Source organism: Carcharhinus amblyrhynchos, chromosome 21 (genome assembly GCF_965287045.1).
Source record: "Carcharhinus amblyrhynchos chromosome 21, sCarAmb.v2.hapA, whole genome shotgun sequence".
NCBI classification, from domain to species: domain Eukaryota; kingdom Metazoa; phylum Chordata; class Chondrichthyes; order Carcharhiniformes; family Carcharhinidae; genus Carcharhinus; species Carcharhinus amblyrhynchos.
The window spans coordinates 51,413,577-51,436,126 of NC_137344.1; positions in this window are offsets into that span (position 1 = coordinate 51,413,577).

Genomic DNA, 22,550 nt, shown 5'->3' on the forward strand with positions numbered 1-22,550 from the left:
GCTTTCGGAAACAGTGTTCCTTCATCAGGTGTGTGGGAGGTCCTGATCAGAGAAGGGCATATAGTCACACATAGTTTACAGAATACTGATTAGAATGCAAGTCTTTACAGCTAACCTGCTATTCAAGTCTTAAAGATGCAGACAATGTGAGTGGAGAAAGCATTAGGCATAGGTTACAGAGATGTGTATTGTCTCCAGACAGGACAGGTAGTGAGTTGTTGCAAGTCCAGGCAAGCCACAGGGGTTACAGATAGTGTGACATGAACCCCAGACCCCGGTTGAGACCGTCCTCATGTGTGTGGAACTTGGCTATCAGTCTCTGTTCAGTGACTCTGCACTGTCGTGTGTCGTGAAGGCCGCCTTGGAGAATGCTTACCCGAAGATCAGAGGCCGAATCCCGTGACCACTGAAGTGTTCACCAACAGGAAGGGAACAGTCTTGCCTGGTGATTCTTGAGTGGTGTTCATTCATCCGTTGTCGTAGCGTCTGCATGGTCTCCCCAATGTACCATGCCTCGGGACATCCTTTCTTGCAATGTATCAGGTAGACAACGTTGGCCGAGTTGCAAGAGTATTTACTGTGTACCTGGTGGATGGTATTCTCACGTGTGATGATGGTATCCGTGTCGATGATCTGGCATGTCTTGCAGAGGTTGCTGTGACAGGGTTGTGTGGTGTTGTGGTCACTGTTCTCCTGAAGACTGGGTAGTTTGCTGTGGACAATGGTCTGTTTGAGGTTGTGCGGTTGTCTGAAGACAAGAAGTGGGGGTGTGGGGATAGCCCTGGCGAGATGTTCGCCTTCATCAATGATATGTTGAAGACTCCGGAGAAGATGCCGTAGCTTCTCCGTTCTGGAGAATATTGAAGGATCCTTGGTTCCTTCAGTGAATCCTGTAAGTAATGCACAGTGTGATGATTGAGGGAGTGAATAGTTGGGCTGGTGTTTTGGGTACTTTGTCCTGGATGGTGTGGAGCTTCATGGAAGTGGAGACATCCAGGGAAATGGAGAGCTTTCCATCAGACTCCCGACTTGTGCCTTGTTGGTGGTGGACAGGCTTTAGGAAGTCAGGAGGTGAGTTACTCGCCGTAGGATTCCATACCTGTGACCTGCTCTGGTGGACACTGTATTTACATGGCTGTGTCCGCTTCAGTTTCTGGTTAATGGTGACCCCCAGCACGGTGGGGGAGTCAGTGATAATAATACACTGAAGTGTTAGCCTGGACCGTGGCTGCAAGTTACCTGAGTGGGAATCGGATCCACAACCACCAGATCGAGAGATGAGATTTCAGCATCCGACTCTCAAATCTGTAACAGCGAGTTACAATAAATAAACCTCAGTGACCTGAGCAGATTGCACCTGACTAGCCAGGTCACAGCATGCCAGCCAAAGTCTGCAGGCAGAAATCTCCAAGACAGAAATCTGAAATCTCATCTGTCGTCCTCAACCTGCAGTCTCTGAGTTCATGTCTAAAACTGTCTGTTGCTTAGCAACGCACAGATTCTTGTTCAGATCTGAGAATGCAAATGGAATCAGTCTTTGTAATCTTCGAGTATACAAGAGATCATTTCATACCTGGACCTCCGGAACAGAAAGAGCAGAAAATATTGTGTTTAACGGCAGGAGTTACATCAAAATTGACAACATTCTCTCATCACCAAATATCCATCAATCGTCTCTCAGTAACAGGTGAGAGGGGATTTGAATCTACGACAGCCTGGTACTGATTGAGTGTGTGTTATGTCACTTCTTGTGACATTCAGAGAGTCCAGGTTCAGTTCTTGGTTTGACCTGAATTAACTGATGTGCCCTGCCTCACAAACTGAGCAAACAGCCTGACATTGTCATTTGATTTGATTTATTATTGTCATGTGTATTAATATCTACTGAAAAGTATTGTTTCTTACGTGCTGTTCAGACAAAATATACCTTCATAGAGAAGGAAGGGAGAGGGTGCAGAATGTAGTGTTACAGTCACAGTGAGGGTGTAGAGAAAGATCAACTTAATGCGAGGTAGGTCCATTCAAAAGTCTGACTGCAGCAGGGAAGAAGCTGTTCTTGAGTCGGTTGGTACGCGACCTCAGACTTTTGTATCTTTTTCCCAAAGGAAGAAGGTGGAAGAGAGACTGTCCGGGGTGTGTGGGGTCCTTAATTATGCCGGCTGCTTTTCCGAGGCAGCAGGAAATGGAAAGAGTCAGTGGATGGGACGACCTTTTGTAATTTTCTTGTGGTCTTGGGCAGAGCAGGAGCCCAGACCAAGCTGTGACACAACCAGAAAGAACGCTTTCTATGGGGCATCTGTAAAGGTTGGTGAGAGTCTTAGCGGACATGCCAAATTTCCTTCTGAGAAAATAGAGGCATTAGTGGGTTTTTGTAACTATAGTGTCGGTATAGGGGAACCAGGACTGGTTGTTGGTAATCTGGACACCTAAAAACTTGAAGCTCTCGACCATTTCTACTTTGTCCCCATTGATGTAGACATGGGGATGTTCTCCTTTATGCTTCCTGAAGTCAATGACAATCTCCTTCATTTTGTTGACATTGAGGGAGAGATTATTGTCCTCGAACCAATTCACCAAATTCTCTGTCTCATTCCTGTGCTGTATCTTGTCATTGTTGGAGATCTGACCCACAACAGTGGTGTCATCAACAAACTTGAAAATTGAGTTGGACGAGAATTTGGCCACACAGTCACTCTCGCTCACATAATCATACCTTACAAATAGTACCCCAGATACCATCATTACCATCCCTGGATATGCCCTGTCCCATTAGCAGGACCGACCCAGCAGAGATGATGACACAGAGGCATACAGTCAAATCTGTGCCCTATGAATCTCACGGACTAGATCAAACATGGGTAAGGAACCCTACTGCTGATTACCACACACCATCTCCCCTCAGCTGCTGAATCAGTATTCCTTCACGTTGAAAACCTCTTGGAGGAAGCGCAGAGTAGCAAGGGTGCAGAATTCACTCTGAGTGGGGGATTGTACTCAGGAGGGGGGAGGTCCCGAGAGATTGAGGTCTGTAGAGAGTGTTGAAGCTTCATAGAACCGTTGCAAGTTGTTTCTGTCAGCGTATCCCTGTATTTCATCTGCCTTGGTGCTCAGCCAGGCATCCTGCATTTTACACAGTTTATTCTGGACTGTCCTGCGAGCACTGGGAAAAGGATTTCTCTTGGCAGCTGAAGATGGGTCGTTCTGACAGGCCTGATGAAGACGGCGCTTTTCAACAAGTAGAGTCTGTATCTCCTCATCATTCTCATCGAACCAGTCATGCTGCTTGTGGGTGGAGGGCCCGAGTATCTTCAGTGCAGATGTATGGACAGCATCCCTGAAGCATTCCCAGTTGTTCTCAGCGCTGCCTGCGAGGTGTAGGTCAGCAAGCTTGATTTCTAAGTCTCCAGCCAGTGCTAAAGCTATGCTGGGGTTCTTTAGCTTGGCCGCATTGATTCTTTTCATAACATTGCTTCCTTGTGGTCACCTCTGGGGTCTGATGCGGAGCCTCATTTTGGAGACAATGAGCCTGTGATCTGTCCCGCAGTCAGCACCACACACGGCCTTGGTCACTCTGACATCCTGCCTGTCTTTTCTCCCGACAATGACACAGTCGATAAGATGCCAATGCTTAGAGCGGAGGTACATCCAGGAGGTCTTGTTACGGGTAGGCAGACGGAAGGTTGTGTTGGTGATGAGGAGGTCGTGTGCTGCACAGGTCTTCGTTAAGAGTAGGCCGTTAGTGTTACACTTGCCCACTCCATGCCTCCCAATGACTCCCTGCCACATTGCAGAGTCACACCCTACTCTTACGTTGAAATCGCTAAGCAAGATCAGCTTGTCGGTGCTGCCCCCTGCTGATAGTAGGGGGTCTCTTCGTAGGACTTGTCTTTCATCTTGCCCGGGTTGTTCATTGTGGGGGCATAGGCGCTGATCAGGGTGGCTTGTCTCCTGTTCTGTAGCAGAAGCTGTAATGTCATAAGCCAGTCGTTCACACCCTTGGGTAGACTATCAAGTTTCCGAACAAGGTGACTCCTGACGGTGAATCCAACTCCAGCATCACAACGCTCATCGCTGCCGTGACCGCTCCAGAAAAAAGTGTATCCACCTCCAGTTTCAGTCAACTGACCTACGTTGGAAAGACGAGTTTCACTCAGGGCTGCAATGTCAATGTTGTATCTTGCAAGCTCTCTGTCAACTAAGGCTGTTCTTCTCTCTGGTCTGTCTGCTGTAGGGTTATCCAAAAGTGTGCGCACGTTCCATGTGGCAATGGTGAGTGGTGTCACCTTGTGTTTTATTTTGTTTGTTTGACTGCAAGATGGGATCCCCGCCAGCCGTGGTAAACTGGCCAGGGTGTAGTGAACCAGGCAATGTTTAGGGCACCTTTTCAAGCCCCTTCCTCATTCTCTGGAGGTGAGCAGTGTGTTCCTGAAGAGGACTGCTCAGTCGCCCAGGTAGACGCCGAGTTTCACTGCTGCTTCAGTGGAAAATGACCATTAGACCTGAGCCGCCTGTGTGCAGGTCGGTGACTACAGCTCCCAGTGTATCCACACCTGCTGCTTCATCGCTCGCCCAACACCACAGGACTGCAAGGGTTGAACAGGACGCTGATGATGATGATGACGGTGTCGAGACCAGCACTTGATTTGGATTAAAATGAAGGAGAGTTGTGCAGCGTCAGCCTCACTCTCTCTTCCCAATTCCTATCTGGATCCAGTGGCAAGACAAGAGTCGAGACGGCTGGAGGTGGGACTAGGAGCAGTGGATAACCAGGACGTCTCCTGTGTCTTGTCCTGCTCTTCGTGTTCCACGACGCTTGCAGAGACCGCCTTCTTGACCATTGGACCGTCCATTGGTCTCTCCCGCTCAATCTGCCGGAGTCTGTCTTCACATGCTGGGATAGACATCTCCCTATCTCACTGAGGGCTGAGACCCGTCGGCTACCCTCACCTGGTTTAGCTGGCTTGTCGAGGCCATTGCCCGGGGTGTGGCCCCTGTCGCGTGCAAACAGCTACAGGGAGCCACAGGTGAGAGCTGAGTGCCAGGTGGGGGTAAAGGATGGGACAAACTGCCCTGAAAGGAAGTGTATGGGTGTCAGGGAGAGGTTATATACCCTATTGGTCAACTGAAATCCCACTTACCCAATGAAGGAGAAGCACTCCGAAAGCTAGTGGCGTTTGCTACCAAATAAACCTGTTGGACTTTAACCTGGTGTTGTGCGACTTCTTACTGTGTTTACCCCAGTCCAACGCCGGCATCTCCACATCCTGTGTACTGGAGACAGAGGTACAATAATAATGTTTTTTTCTCTTTTCATTCACAGGTTTTAAGTCAGTCCGCCTTGTGTCCAACGAGGGGCGTACACACGATGGGTCGTACTGGGGCTGCTCTTGGTTGTTCGAGATTAGCCTAGTGCTTCATGTCGTTAGTGTGTGCCTAAACTGGACCAGATGCTGGGCAAGACGACAGCTCAGTGACTATCACTGTTTGCTGTGCAGACACATGGATTTGGGCCGGTGTCTGTGGGAGTTTGCACATTCTCCCCGTGCTTGCGTGGGTTTTCTCCGGGTGCTCCGGTTTCCTCCCACACCCCAAAGATGTGCTGTTAGGCTGATTGGCAGGAATAAATTGTCCCTAAATTAGTTTCCCTCAATCTGGATGGCCATAAAACATTAGACAAGGGTCATGGGTGGAGAGGGGGGACTGGTGGTGTTGGGATGGCAGCGCGGGCTCGTTGGGCCGAAGGGCCTGTTTCCCGGGCTGATTTTGTTCTTTGTTCTTACTGGGATTTTATCACAAACACATTCCCTACATCACAGATTCAGCAGCTGAGGCAGGGTCATCAGTGAGAGGTTTCCTTACACAGGGGAGAGTGCCAAATGTACTGAGTCAAGGGAGTGAGGGACCTCGGAGTGAGGGACCTCGGAGTGAGGGGCCTCGGAGTGAGGGGCCTCGGAGTGAGGGACCTCGGAGTGAGGGGCCTCGGAGTGAGGGACCTTGGAGTGAGGACATCTCTGAAGGGAGCAGGACAAGGCCCTTTCACTGACAGGAAGTGAACAGAGATTCACAGAGAGAGGAAGAAACAGCAGCAACTCCATGGGCCAGTGATAAGTCAGGAGGTGTGTCAATGACAGATTCATCAGCCGCACTCACAAGACAGCCCCGAATGTCACCCGAGCCCAACACAACGCCATCCACGCTCTCAAGACCAACCACAACATGGTCATCAAACCAGCAGACAAAGGAGGGGCCATCGTCACACTGAACAGAACGGATTACTGCAAAGAAGTGAACCGACAACTGAACTGAACAGACAGTTACCCACAGATCCGACCAAAGAACACACCCTTCAACTCAACAGACTGATCAAGACCTTTGATCCGGACCTTCAGAGAACCCTCCGTGCTCTCATCCCATGTACTCCCTGCATTGGAGATCTCTACTGCCTCCCGAAGATACACAAGGCAAACACACCCAGCCGTCCCATCGTATCGGGCAATGGGACCCTGTGTGAGAACCTCTCCAGTTATGTTGAAGGCATCCTGAAACCCATTGTACAAAGAACCCCCCAGCTTTTGTCGCGACACTACGGACTTCCTACAGAAATTCAGCACACGTGAAGCGGTTGAACCAGGGACACTCCTTGTCACAATGGATGTCTCGGCACTCTACACCAGCATCACCCACGATGGCGGCATTGCTGCAACTGCCTCAGTACTCAACACCGACAACTGCCAGTTTCCAGATGCAATTTTACAAACTCATCCGCTTCATCCTGGACCACAATGTCTTCGCCTTCAACAACCAGTTCTTCATCCAGACACATGGAACAGCCATAGGGACCAAATTCACACTTCAATATGCCAACATCTTCATGCACAGGCTCGAACAAGACCTCTTCACCGCACAGGACCGTCAACCGATGCCATACACTAAATACATCGATGACATTTTCTTCCTTTTGGACTCATGGTGAACAATCACTGAAACAACTACATGATGACATCAATAAGTTCCATCCCACCATCAGATTCACCATGGACTACTCTCCGGAATTGGGTGCATTCTTGGACACATGCATCTTCACTAAGGACGGTCACCTCAGCACCTCACTGTACCGCAAGCCCACGGATAACCTCACAATGTTCCACTTCTCCAGCTTCCACCCTAAACACGTTAAAGAAGCCATCCCTTACGGACAAGCCCTCAGTATACACAGGACCTGCTCAGATGAGGAGGATCGCAACAGACACCTCCAGATGCTGAAAGATGCCCTCATAAGAACAGGATACGGCATTTGATTCATTGATCGACAGTTCCGAAGCGCCACAGTGAAAAACCGCACCGACCTCCTCAGAAGACAAACACGGGACACGGTGGACAGAGTACCCTTCGTCATCCAGTACTTCCCCAGAGCAGAGAAGCTACGACATCTTCTCCAGAGTCTTCAACATGTCATTGATGAAGATGAACATCTCGCCAAGGCCATCCCCACACCCCCACTTCTTGCCTTCAAACAACCGCACAACCTCAAACAGACCATTGTCTGCAGCAAACTACCCAGCCTTCAGGAGAACAGTGACCACAACACCACACAACCCTGTCACAGCAACCTCTGCAAGACATGCCGGATCATCGACATGGATACCATCATCTCACGTGAGAACACCATCCACCAGGTACATGGTAAATACTCTTGCAACTCGGCCAACATTGTCTACCTGATACGCTGCAGGAAAGGATGTCCCGAAGCATGGTACATTGGGGAGACCATGCAGACGCTACGACAACGGATGAATGAACATCGCTCGACAATCACCAGGCAAGACGGTTCCCTTCCTGTTGGCGAACACTTCAGTGGTCACGGGCATTCGGCCTCTGACCTTCGGGTAAGCATTCTCCAAGGTGGCCTTCATCACACACGACAGCGCAGAGTCGCTGAGCAGAGACTGATAGCCAAGTTCCACACACATGAGGACGGCCTCAACAGGGATCTTGGGTTCATGTCGCACTATCTGTAACCCCCGTGACTTGCCTGGGTTTGCAAAACCTCACTCACTGTCCTGTCTGGAGACAATACACATCTCTGTAACCGGAGCTTAACTGGTCAGTGATGGCTCGGAGTGAGGCCTGTGGATTGGCTCTGGCCTCAGTGTCGGCTCCAGCAGCAACCTGCCTGACAACATGAATCCGAGTGAATGGGAAATGATGGTGATCCCTCTTCAACTTCTTGTTCCTTGTGTGATTATATTGTGCTGATGCTAAAGATAAGTATATATTGATATTTTTTGTTTAAGGGGAATTTCAAAGACAAACTGCTGACAATATTCTCGGTGTGGTCTTTCTATATAATTGCAGTAAGACACCTTTACTCTTATCCTCAAATCCCCTTTATTAAAGACCAACATATAATTCACTTTCTTTCTTGCTGGATGAATGTTAGCTTTCAATGACTCATGGACAAGGGCACACAAGTTCCTTTGCAGATCAACACTTCCCAGTTTCTCACCATTTAAGAGCTACGATCTTTCTCATCAAAGTAGATAACCTGACATTTTTCCATCTGTCAAATTTTTGCCCACTCACTGAGTCTCTCCAAATCCCCATGAATCACAGAATCCCCACAGTGCAGAAGTGGGCCATTCAGCCCATCGACCTACACTGACAACAATTCCACACAGGTCCTATCCCGTGATCCCACATATTTACCCTAGTTAGTCCCCCTGACACTAAGGGGCAATTTCAGCAAGGCCAATCAACCTAACCCGCACATAAGAACATAAGAAATAGGAGCAGGAGTAGGCCATCTAGCCCCTCGAGCCTGCCCCGCCATTCAATAAGATCATGGCTGATCTGTCGTGGCTCAGTTCCACTTTCCCGCCCTCTCCCCATAACCCTTAATCCCCTCTCTTATCAAAAACCCATCAACCCGCATCTTGAATGCATTTAGCGAGGCAGCCTCCACCACTTCAACGGGCAGAGAATTCCAGAGATTCACCACCCTTTGAGTGAAGAAGTTCCTCCTCAACTCCGTTCTAAACTGCCCCCCCCCCTTTATCTTGAGGCTGTGCCCTCTAGTCCTACTGTCCTTTCTGAGCGGGAAGAGCCTCTCCACCTCTATCCTATCCATCCCATTCATCATCTTAGATGTCTCAATGAAATCTCCCCTCATTCTTCTAAACTCTAACGAGTGCAAGCCTAGTTTATTCAGCCTCTCCTCATAGTTCAACCCCCTCAACTCCGGTATCAGCCTAGTAAACCTCCTCTGCACTCCCTCCAAGGCCAAAATATCCTTGCGCAAGTGCGGCGACCAAAACTGCACACAGTACTCCAGCTGCGGCCTCACCAATGCCCTATACAGTTGCAGCAAGACCTCCCCACTTTTATATTCAATCCCCCTCGCTATGAAGGCCAGCATCCCATTTGCCTTCCTGACCACCTGCTGCACCTGCAGGCTGGGTTTTTGCGACTCATGCTCAAGGACCCCAAGGTCCCTCTGCACCGTCGCCTGCTGCAGTTTTTCGCCATGTAAGTAATAGTCCTTCCTACCATTCTTCCTACCAAAGTGGACCACCTCACACTTGCCAACATTAAATTCCATTTGCCATTTCCTGGCCCATTCGCCCAGCCTATCTAGATCCTTCTGCAGACTCTCCACACCCTCCGCGCAATTTGCCGCTCCACCAATCTTGGTGTCATCAGCAAATTTCGACACCACACACTCGGTTCCCTCCTCCAGATCATCTATATAAATGATGAATAGCTGAGGCCCCAGCACTGACCCCTGGGGCACTCCACTAGTCACCAACCACCAATCCGAATAGCACCCATTAACTCCCACTCTCTGCCTCCTATTTGACAACCAATCCCCTATCCACGCTAACACCCTACCCCCAACTCCATGCCCCCTTACCTTCTGTACCATCTTTAGACTGTGGGAGGAAACCAGAACACCCGGAGGAAACCCACGCAAACACGGGGAGAATGTGCAAACTCCACACAAAAGTGACCCAAGCAGGAATCAAACCTGGGTCCCTGGCACTGTGAGCAAGCAGTGCTAACCACTGTGCCACCGTGCTGCCCAAAAGTGTCTTTGCATCCTCCTCACAATTCACACTTGCATCTGGTTTTGTGTCATCTGCAAACTTGAAAATACAATGTCTAATCCCCACATCCAAATCATTGATATAGACCACTGATGGACAACCTTGGCTGGTGAATGGCCCTCCCTCATCTCAATAAGCCACAGATTGAAATTAGACTTGTTCATGAACTATGACCTCATGAATAAGGTCCATCAATAAAGGCCGTTGCCCATCTGCAGGGCAGGTAATGTCTTGTGTCTTGTGTCATAAAATGTCTTTTGGGCTGCTCTCAGCTCCCTTGTTGGGGATGGTCATTGCTACTTGTCAGCCCAAGCCTCGATATTGTCCAATTCTTGTTGCATTTGGACACAGATGCTTCAGTATCTGAGGGGCCACGAATGGTGCTGAATGTTGCTCAATGTTTCAGTGTCTGCACGCAGAAAACCAGCACTTCGCCAACTTGAAGTGGCAAAATGCTTTGACTCTGAGCTGAGATTATCATATTGTATCTAGGAATGTTGGTCTCCTGTCTGGCTAAGGGCAGCACACGTCACCTCTGTACAGCCATCCTATCAAGAAACAGCAGGTACATAGAGTTTCCATTCTGCAAGACCATCACCAGTTCCCTTCAATATCAGATCCTCACTTCACCAGAATGTGAAGGAGATAGAGGAGCACATCAATGCAACAGAGTCAACCCAACACCAGACCCTGATACACTTTGGTATGAGATACCTGCAGCAACCATACTTTATATGAAATGCAGACATTATTGATCTGGAGTGTGACATAGAGACAGGACATTGTGATCAGGTACTAACACACTGCACAGAAGACAGGTTTGGGACACAGGAGATTATCAGGTCGTTATTACACAGTTCATCCTGAGAAGGAGGCACACACAAGGAGAAATGATAAGATTGGCTGTGTGTTTACATTCATGAACACGGTATAAAGTTTTAACATCTCATTGTGCATCTGCATCTTATTTCTTTCCTTACTCTGCCACTAACTCCAGCAGCTTCCTGACATCCACAGTAGGAATGGAGTGTGAATACTGACTGCTAACACCCTGTTATCTGTGATGACATTGATGAGCATCCACTGGAGAGCCAAGACCTGGAGTGTTCCAGCCCACTGTGGGAAAGTTGGATCTTCCTTGGCCTTTGGAGTTGATGTGGTTCACAGGAAGAGGGGATTGGGAGTGGCTGGACCCTCTGGGAGTGGCCTGCGTGGATGATTTGAGGGATATTAAGCTGCTGGTCCTTCTCATTGTCGGTGCCCAAGGACCCCTCACTGTGCAGTTGGAGTGAGATCAAGCTGCCCCACATCCCTCTCACGTTGGCACTGAGGAAGCCAGCAATGCCTGCACTGATGGAGTGCAGCCTCTCACAGCAGAGTAGAACCCATGTCCTGGAGCACGGTCTCCGTTGACAGCTGCCGGTGTTTCCCTTTGTGTGTTGCCATGTCAGTGCGGTCACCTCAGGTTGCAGGTGGACAGACCCTTCGATCACACATTGTACTCAGAGCAATGGGATCAGAGGTGAGCTGGCAAGGTGGATACAGAACTGGTTCGGTCATAGAAAACAGAGGGTAGCAGTGGAAGGGTGTGTTTCTGAATGGAGGGCTGTGACAAGTGATGTTCCTCAGGGATCAGTGCTGGGATCTTTGCTGTTTGTAATATATATAAATGATTTGGAGGAAAATGTAACTGGTTTGATTAGCAAGTTTGCGGACGACACAAAGGTTGGTGGATTTGCAGGTAGCGATGAGGACCATCAGAGGATACAGCAGGATATAGATCAGTTGGAGACTTGGGCGGAGAGATGGTAGATGGAGCTTAATCCGGACAAATGTGAGGTAATGCATTTTGGAAGGTCTAATACAGATAGAAAATATACAGTAAATGGCAGAACCCTTAAGAGTATTGATAGGCAGAGGGATCTGGGTGAACAGGTACACAGGTCACTGAAAGTAGCAATGCAGGTAGAGAAGGTAGTCAAGAAGGCATACGGCATGCTTGCCTTCATCGGCCGGGGCATTGAGTTTAAAAATTGGTAAGTCATGTTGCAGCTTTATAGAGCCTGAGGCTGCACTTGGCCTCTATAATTTTCTTTGTTCTTTGTTCAATCCATCTAACCCGCACATCTTTGGACTGTGGAAGGTAACTGGAGCACCCGGAGGAAACCCACACAGACACGGAGAGAATGTGCATACTTCGCACAGACAGTGACCCGAGCCGGGAATTGAACCCTGGTGCTGTGGGGCAGCAGTGCTGACCACTGTACACATCAGGTAGGTCACCAGTTAAAGAAAGATGGGAAGCAGTGACACCTGCTGGTATTCACATAAACCTGCAGCTATAGGAGTTCAGGAACAGGAATTAAAGCTTGTCTGTAGTGAGAGAGTGAGGTGTAACATCATCACACAATGGCCCAAAGCTCAGGGCTATGAAGCCAAGGCTTAATGAGGAAGCATCAAATCAAAAGATGTCTTGGGAGGCTCTGTCATTCTCTACATTCACAATTGTGTTGAGATGATATCTTTAATGTGCGTGGAACATTATCTCCCTCTTAAACTACATCCCAGTGTGAAACCAGCCGAATAAACAGTATTGTGTGTGTGCAGTCACCATGACAACCAGTCACACCATTAAATACTTCAAAAATACTTCAATAAAAGTTTCCATTTACAGCATTCAGAAACATTTCTGACATTTACTTTCACCAAGTGAGGAGCTTGAGGGTCAGAAAATAACGAGATCTCACTAAAAGGACCATAAAATATTCAACTTTATAATCCACACAGTCAGTGACTAACCTCAGAAACATCACTGACTGGGGACAGTGAGGGGAGGCTGGAGACACTGGGCTCGGGTGAAGTGTGAGTGAGGGGTGTGGGGGACATGAGGCTGAGTGAGGGCTGAAGGATGGAGGGTCTGAGACTGGGAGGGAATTGAAGAATCCGATACTGACTGAGGAATGAGGAGTGAGGAAATGGGATTAGTCACTCAGCCCTTGACCTATTGCCAGGGAACAGGTAGCTTTAATTGACCTACGTTTGTATAGTTGGATATTAGAAATAAGGTATAGATTTAAACGAGTTTCATTTAGTGTTTCTGTACAAGAAAGGTTTAAATCTTGGAATCATTGAATTCATACAGTGCAGAAGGAGGCCATTTGGCCCATCGAGCCTGCACTGCCAACAATCCCATTCTATCCCCAAACCCCCTACATTTATTAATGTTTATTTATTCGTGTCACAAGTAGGCTTATGTTGACAGTGCAACAAAGTTATTGTGAAAATCCCCGAGTCACCATAGTCCAGTGCCTGTTCGGGTACACTGAGGGAGAATTTACCATGGTCAATGCAGATAACCAGCACGTCTTTTGGACTGTGGGAGGAAACTGGAGCACTTGGAAGAAACCCACGCAGACACGGGGAGAATGTGCAAACTTCACACAGACAGTGACCCAAGCCGGGAATTGAGCCCAGGACCCTGGCGCTCTCAGGCAGCAGTGCTAACCCACTGTGACGGCATGTCACCCACCTAATTTTAGTTAGATTCATATTAAAGCAAGGCGTTTGCACATATGCATCTCGCCCTTTTCCAGCCTCTCTGCTCACTGAATTCTCGCTCCTTTCCAGACCCTCCGCTCTTTGAACTCGTGCCCCTTTCCAGACCCTCTGCCTCTGAACTCTGCGTTTATTGAGACCTTAGATAAAAATCCCATGCGACATAACCAGCTGTTATAAATCATGTGTGTGTTTGATGCTTCAGTGACAGAGGATACCTGGAGAGAGGTGATCTGGAATTACATTCAATGTCACCTGGCGGCAGTTGCACCTTCACCTGTCCCCACAAGGGGACACTAGACCCCATCGGAACACAGCTGTGGTTCAGTCCATCACATTTGCTGTTTGTCTTCATTCTGTTCTTTCTACATTAGCCTCTAACTCTTTGCATCTGTCTATAATTTTCTATGTCTAGTTTCCTTTCATATTTCCTTCCTCGTATCCTTCTCCGTGTGTCTCTTTTCTTGTCTTGTCTCTCTCAACTGTTTGACTGTTTGTCTCTGTCTCTTTGTGTCTGAGTGTCTCTCCCTCCATTTCGGATTTGATCTGGTCTTTTCATTCTCTCTCTCTCGGCTGGATTGCTCCTGTCGGTTTGAGACCCTGACACTGGGATCAGGACAGCTGTGGGCAAAATGTGACTCATTAACATTCAACCTGAGGGAAGAGCAAACATCAAAATTGAGGGCACCAACCTATCAGGAAATCTGCAGTATTTATCTTGGCTGCAAGGTCCTGTCACTGAGCTAGTTATCCATAGGCTGAGGTTAGTGATCCAGAAGGTTGAGTGTAAGGTGTTAGCGTGGATAGAGGATTGGCTGTCTAATAGGAAGCAGAGAGTTGGTATCAATGGGTGCTATTCTGATTGGTGGTTGGTGACTAGTGGAGTGCCGCAGGGATCGGTGCTGGGGCCACAGCTATTTACCATTTATATAGATGATCTGGAGGAGGGGGCTGAGTGTAGGGTGATGAAATTTGCTGATGACACGAAGATGAGTGGAAAAGCAAATTGCGTGGAGGGTGTGGAAAGCCTGCAGAGGGATCTGGATAGGCTGAGTGAGTGGGTGAGGACCTGGCAGATGGAGTATAATGTTAGCAAGTGTGAGGTTATCCACTTTGGCAGGAATAATAGTAGGAGGGATTACTATTTAAAGGGCGAAAAGCTGCCGCATGCTACGGTGCAGAGGGACCTGGGGGTCCTTGTGCATGAGTCACAAAAACCCAGTCTGCAGGTGCAGCAGGTGATCAAGAAGGCGAATGGGATGCTGGCCTTTATAGTGAGGGGGATAGAATATAAAAGCAGGGAGGTCTTGCTGCAACTGTACAGGGCACTGGTGAGGCCGCAGCTGGAGTACTGTGTGCAGTTTTGGTCGCCGCACTTGCAGAAGGATATATTGGCCTTGGAGGGAGTGCAAAGGAGGTTCACTAGGCTGATACCGGAGATGAGGGGGTTGGACTATGAAGAGGGACTAAATAGACTGGGTCTGTACTCGTTGGAGTTTAGAAGGCTGAGGGGGGATCTTGTAGAGGTGTATAAGATAATGAAGGGGACGGATAGGGTAGAGGTAGAGAGATCCTTCCCGCTCAGAAAGGACAGCAGGACTAGAGGGCACAGCCTCAAGATAAGGGGGGGCAGTTTAGAACGGAGTTGAGGAGGAACTTCTTCACTCAAAGGATGGTGAATCTCTGGAATTCTCTGCTCGTTGAAGTGGTGGAGGCTACCTCGCTGAATATATTTAAGTCACGGGTAGATAGGTTTCTGATAGACGAGGGAATTAAGGGTTATGGGGAGAAAGCGGGAAAGTGGAACTGATCCACTTCAGATCTTCCATGATCTTATTGAATGGCGGGGCAGGCTCGAAGGGCTGGATGGCCTACTCCTGCTCCTATTTCTTATGTTCTTATGCTCTTATGAAGTGGGTTCAAATCCCACCACAGTAGCTTATGGGGATTTAATTTAATAAATGAAATCTTCGGCACAAAGCTAGTCTCAGTAATCATAGAATCCTAACAGTACAGAGGGAGGCCATTTGGCCCATCGAGTCTGCACTGAGAACAATCCCACCCAGGCCCTATTCCCACTTATTTACCCTAGCTAGTGCCCCTGACACTAAGGCAATTTAGCGTGGCCAATCCACCTAAAATGTGGAGATCCTGGCTGGAGACAATACACATCTCTTTAACCTGTACTTAACCCTCTCTCCAATCACATTGTCTTTATCTTTAAGACTTGATTACCTGTAAAGACTCGCATTCCAACCATTATTTTGTAAATTGTGTTTGTGTCTTTATATATCCTGTTTGTGAACAGAACTCCCACTTACAGCAGTCCAAAAGCTAGTGGCTTGTACTACCAAATAAACCTGGTGTTGTGAGACTTCTTACTGTGTCAATCCCCCTAACCCACACATCTTTGGACTGTGGGAGAAAACTGGAACACCCAGACAAAACCCACGCAGCCATGGGGAGAATGTGCAAACTTCACACAGACAGTGACCCAAGCCAGGAATTGAACCCAGGACCCTGTGAGGCAGCAATGTTAACCACTGTGCCACCGTGCCACCCCAGTGGCAACTATGGAACCATTCTTGGCTGTAGTAAAAACCCATCTGGTTCACTGATGTCCATTCGGGAAAGAAATCTGTCTCCTTACCCGGTCTGGCCAACATGTGACTCCAGAGCCACAGCCCTCTGAATTACCCGAGCAAACCACTCAATTCAAGGACAAGTGGGGATGGGCAGCAAATGCTGGCCAGCCAGATCCCATCAAAGAATAAATCAGAAAGAGCAGTGCAGCACAAGGAGGGGTCACTGCTGGGTTCAGTCACACCTATCTAGAGGTGTTCCTGCAAATGGCAGGGGGGGGAGGAAGTGAGGATCTTTGGGGATGAAGGGAAGCCTCACAATAGGTTGAAGAAGTCAAGGAGCTCTGAGCTTGTGACACAAACAGGCACGCAGTGCAGCAAGTCCTTTAAAAAAACTATCACATGGAGATGCTGGTGTTGGACTGGGGTAAACACAGTAAGAAGTCTCAACACCAGGTTAAAGTCCAACAGGTTTATTTAGTAGCAAAAGCCACTAGCTTTCAGAGCGCTGCCCCTTCGTCAGGTAAGTGGGAGTTCTGTTCACAAACAGGACATATAAAGACACAAACTCAATTTACAAAATAATGGTTGGGATGTGAGTCTTTACAGGTAATCAAGTCTTAAAGGTACAGACAATGTGAGTGGAGAGAGGGTTAAGGACAGGTTAAAGAGATGTGTATTGTCTCCAGACAGAACAGCCGGGAAGGCCTCAACCGGGACCTTGGGTTCATGTCACACTATCTGTAACCCCCATGACTTGCCTGGGCTTGTCCTGTCTGGACAGTGTTCGGCACAGAAAAGAAGGGCCAAAAGGCCTGTTTCTGAGCTGTAATTTTCTATGGTTCTAAAGGCTGAATGGTCTGCAGAGATTTAACCATTAATATGCCGAAAGATTTTCAACAAAGCAAACAATTTTGGGCTAAAGTTGTTTATAAGTGAGCTGGGATTTCCTGTGGCCAAGCTGGCCTGAAACTTATCAAAGGATAAGGTGTTAAATGTAATAGCTTGTCCTCAGCAGGAAGAAGCTCTTTTCAGACTTTTGGAGCCTTGCAGCAAGGCCTAACCATGGTGGCCTCTGGAGGCATCAGTGCCTCAGGACTGGCTCCATTTCATTGGCCTAAACAAACAATACAAGTGGGTTTCCGATCAATTCATTTTGCCAAAGAGCTTTTGGGGTATAATAATGCTGACACAAAGAGCTTGTAGCATTGTGAAGGACCCAGTGACTAAGCTCACAGGGAGAAGACAATATTACACCCTTCATAATTTTATACACCTCTATTACGTCTCCCCTCATTCTCCGTCTTTCCAGGGAGAACCAGTTAACCCAATCTATCCTCATAGCTAAGACACTCCATACCAGGCAACATCCTGGTAAACCTTTTCTGTGCTCTCTCCAAAGCCTCCACATCCTCCTATGGAAGAGGGTATATGTAGGGACATTTTGGATAAGTGTAGGAAGAACAGGGTTGTTGTAGTGGGAAATTTTAATCTCCCTGGGGTGGAGTGGAAGGTGCCTGGAGCTGGGGGTTCGGACGGGGAGGAATTCGTAAGATGTGTATTGGAAGGATCCTTGCAACAGTATGTAGATAGCCCGACTAGAGAGGGGGCGATACTGGATTTAGTTCTGGGCAATGAGCCGGGTCAGGTGGTTGAGGTTGCGGTAGGTGAACATGTGACTAATAGTGACCACAACTCCGTCTACTTTAGGATACGAATGGAAAAAGATGAGCTGTCCTAAGAGGAGGGTGCTAAATTAGGGAAAGGCTAGATACAGCCGGATTAGGCAGGAGCTTAGGGATACAGACTGGGATAGGCTGTTGGAAGGCAAGTCCACGTTAGGCATGTGGGAGTCTTTCAAGGGAAAACTGAAATGGGTGCAGGAAAGGCATGTGCCGGTTAGGAGGAAGGATGGGAAAGGTAGGATTAGGGAGCCATGGATTACTAGAGATATTGAGGACCTGGTCAGGAAGAAACGTATGTCAGGTCTAAGCAGCTGGGAACGGAGAGAGCGTTGGAGGAATACAGAGAGAGTAGGAGGGATCTCAAAAGGGGAGTTAGGAGGGCAAAGCGGGGGCATGAGATGGCTTTGGCAGGTAGGATTAAGGAAAATCCAAAGGTGTTTTACTCCTATGTTAGGAACAAAAGGGTGGCTAGAGGAAAAATCGGTCCTCTCAGGGACAGAGGAGGGGAGTTGTGCTTAGAGTCCGAGGGAATGGGGGAGATCCTGAATGAATACTTTGCGTCGATATTCACGAAGGAGAGGGGCTTGATGTCTGGTACGGTCATTGAGGGAGCTGTAGACCAGTTGAAGGATCTATCGATTACGAGGGAAGAAGTGTTAGGGCTTTTAGGTAGCATTAAAACTGATAAATCTCCGGGGCCTGATGGCATTTATCCCAGGCTGCTTAGAGAGGCGAGGGATGAGATTGCTGGGCCTCTGACACAAATCTTTGTCTCTTCTTTGGACACAGGTGAGGTCTCAGAGGACTGGAGGATAGCGAACGTGGCACCATTGTTTAAAAAGGGTAGGAGGGATAGCCCGAGTAACTATAAGCTGGTGAGTTTGACGTCAGTGGTAGGGAAGTTGATGGAGAGGATTCTTAGGGATAGGATGTATAAGCACTTAGAGCGTTGCAATCTGATTAAGGATACGCAGCATGGCTTTGTAAAGGGGAGGTCATGCCTTACGACTCTGGTAGAATTTTTTGAGGAGGTGACAAAAACGGTCGACGAAGGACGAGCCGTTGATGTCGTCTATATGGATTTCGGTAAGGCGTTTGACAAAGTCCCTCATGGTAAGTTGGTTGAAAAGATTAAGGCTCATGGGATACGAGGCCAGGTATCTAGATGGGTAGAGAACTGGCTTGATAAGAGGAGTAAACACAGTTTACTAGTGAGTTTACTATCAAATAAATCGGTTGGACTGAAACCTGGTGTTGTCAGACTTTTTACTGTATTTACCCTAATCCAACGCCGGCACGTCCACATCATTGGTAAGAGGAGTCAGAGAGTAGTAGTGGAGGAGTCCTTTTCTAGCTGGAGGTCTGTCACTAGTGGTGTGCCGCAGGGCTCAGTACTGGGACCTCTTCTTTTTGTAATATACATAAATGACTTGAAAGAGGCAGTAAGTGGTGTGATCAGCAAATTTGCTGATGACACTAAGTTGGCTGGATTGGCGGGCAGTGAGGAGCAGTGTCTGGCAATACAACGGGATATAGATAGGCTGGTTGATTGGGCAGATAAATGGCAAATGGAGTTTAATCCTGATAAATGTGAGGTGATGCATTTTGGGCGGAATAATGTAGGGGGGAGTTATACGATAAAGGGTAAGCCTATAAAGAATATAGAAACGCAGCGAGACCTGGGGGTGCAAGTGCACAAGTCTTTGAAGGTGGCAGTGCAAGTGGAGAAGGTTGTGAAGAAAGCCTATGGTATGTTAGCCTTTATAGGAAGGGGTATAGAATATAAGAGCTGGAGGCTGATGTTGCAGTTGTACAGAACGTTGGTTGGGCTGCATTTGGAGTACTGCGTCCAGTTCTGGTCACCTTACTACCGGAAGGATGTGGAGACTCTGGAGAGAATGCAGAGGAGGTTTACCAGGATGTTGGCTGGTATGGAAGGACTGGGTTATGAGGAAAGATTGAGCAAATTGGGGCTGTTTTCCCACGAAAGACAGCGACTGAGGGAGGATCTAATAGAGGTATATAAGATTATGAAGGGTATAGATAGAGTAATAAGAACATAAGAAATAGGAACAGGAGTAGGCCATCTAGCCCCTCGAGCCTGCCCCGCCATTCAATAAGATCATGGCTGATCTGTCATGGCTCAGTTCCACTTTCCCGCTTTCTCCCCATAACCCTTAATCCCCTTGCCTATCAAAAACCTATCAACCCGCGTCTTAAATATATTTAGCGAGGCAGCCTCCACCACTTCAACAGGCAGAGAATTCCAGGGATTCACCACCCTTTGAGTGAAGAAGTTCCTCCTCAACTCTGTTCTAAACCACCCCCCCTTTATCTTGAGGCTATGCCCTCTAGTCCTATTGTCCTTTCTGAGCGGGAAGAGCCTCTCCACCTCTATCCTATCCATCCCATTCAATGAGATCTCCCCTCATTCTTCTAAACTCTAACGAGTACAAGCCTAGTTTATTCAGCCTCTCCTCATAGTTCAACCCCCTCAACTCCGGTATCAGCCTAGTAAACCTCCTCTGCACTCCCTCCAAGGCCAAAATATCCTTGCGTAAGTGCGGCGACCAGAACTGCACACAGTACTCCAGCTGCGGCAAGACCTCCCTACTTTTATATTCAATCCCCCTCGCTATGAAGGCCAGCATCCCATTTGCCTTCCTGACCACCTGCTGCACCTGCAGGCTGGGTTTTTGTGACTCATGCATAAGGACCCCGAGGTCCCTCTGCACCGTCGCATGCTGCAGTTTTTTGCCACATAAGTAATAGTCCTTCCTACCATTATTCCTACCAAAGTAGACAACCTCACATTTGCCAACATTAAATTCCATTTGCCAGTTCCTGGCCCATTCGCCCAGCCTATCTAGATCCTTCTGCAGACTCTCCACACCCTCCGCACAATTTGCCGTTCCACCAATCTTGGTGTCATCGGCAAATTTCGACACCATACACTCGGTTCCCTCCTCCAGATCATCTATATAAATGGTGAATAGCTGAGGCCCCAGCACCGACCCCTGGGGCACTCCACTAGTCACCAACCGCCAATCCGAATAGCACCCATTGACCCCCACTCTCTGCCTCCTATTTGACAACCAATCCTCTATCCACGCTAACACCCTACCCCCAACTCCATGTCCCCTGACCTTCTGCAATAACTTCTTGTGAGGCACCTTGTCAAACGCCTTCTGAAAATCAAGAAATACCACATCCACCGGCTCTCCTCTATCCACCGCCCTAGACACATCCTCACAGAACTCCAATAAATTTGTCAGACACGACTTCCCCTTAACAAAACCATGCTGCGTCTGCTCTACCAAACAATTCCCCTCAAGATGCCTCGCCATTTTCTCCTTGATCACGGATTCTAACATTTTTCCTACAACAGACGTTAAACTAACCGGCCTATAATTCCCCACCTTTTGCCTGCCACCCTTCTTAAACAACGGTGTAACATTAGCCGTTTTCCAATCTTCCGGCACTTCCCTGGAATCCAGCGACGTTTGGAAAATAATCACCAAGGCATCCACTATCACCTCCGCCATTTCCTTCAGAACCCTTGGATGCATTCCATCCGGTCCTGGGGACTTGTCCACAATCAGTCCCTCCAGTCTGTCGAGCACCGCCTCTCTAGTAACAATAATGTCATTCAGGCCCTCCACTCCTACCATCTTTGCATCGCTAACACCTGGCAAATTATTCACGTCGTCCTCCGTGAAGACCAAAACAAAAAAGTTATTCAAGGCCTCAGCCATTTCCCCATCCCCTACCACTAAGTCCCCCTTCTCATCCTCTAAGGGTCCCACGTTCACCCGAGCCAGCCTCTTCCTTTTTATGTATTTATAAACAGAGGTAAGCTATCTCCTATGTTAGAAACGCACATTACGAGGGGCCACGGGCTTAGGGTGAGGGGGGCAAGGTATAACATGGATGTTAGAGGGAGGTTTTTCACACAGAGGGTAGTGGGGCAATGGAATGCTCTGCCAAGTAAGGTGGTGGAGGCAGGCATGCTGGAGCTGTTTTAAGAGTAACTTAGACAGGCACATGAGTGGGTTGGAGATGGAGATTGTTTCAAATAAGGTTCATTAGCATTGGGATGTCCCTGGCAATGTAAATGGATATGGTACGATAATAATGTTTCTCTCTTTTAATTCACAGGTGCTCCAGTCCGCCTTGTTGTCCAACGAGGGGCATACACGCGATGGGTCGTACTTGGGCTGCTCTTGAATGTTCGAGATTGGCCTAGTGCTTCATGTCGTTAGTGTGCGCTTAAACTGGACCAGTTGCTGGGCAACACGACAGCTCAGTGACTATCACTGATTGCTGTGCAGACACATGGATTTGGGCCGGTGTCTGTGGGAGTTTGCGCATTCTCCCCGTGCTTGCATGGGTTTTCTCCGGGTGCTCCGGTTTCCTCCCACACCCCAAAAATGTGCTGTTAGGCTGATTGGAGGTAATTGCTGATTGTCCCTAAATCAGTTTCCCTCAATGTGGAATGCCATAAGCATAGATAAGGGTCATGGGTGGAGGGGGGACTGGTAATGTTAAAATGGCTCGTTGGGCCGAGGGGCCTGTTTCCCAGGCTGTTTTGTTCTTTGTTCCTTGTTCTGGTAGTGTGGCAACCA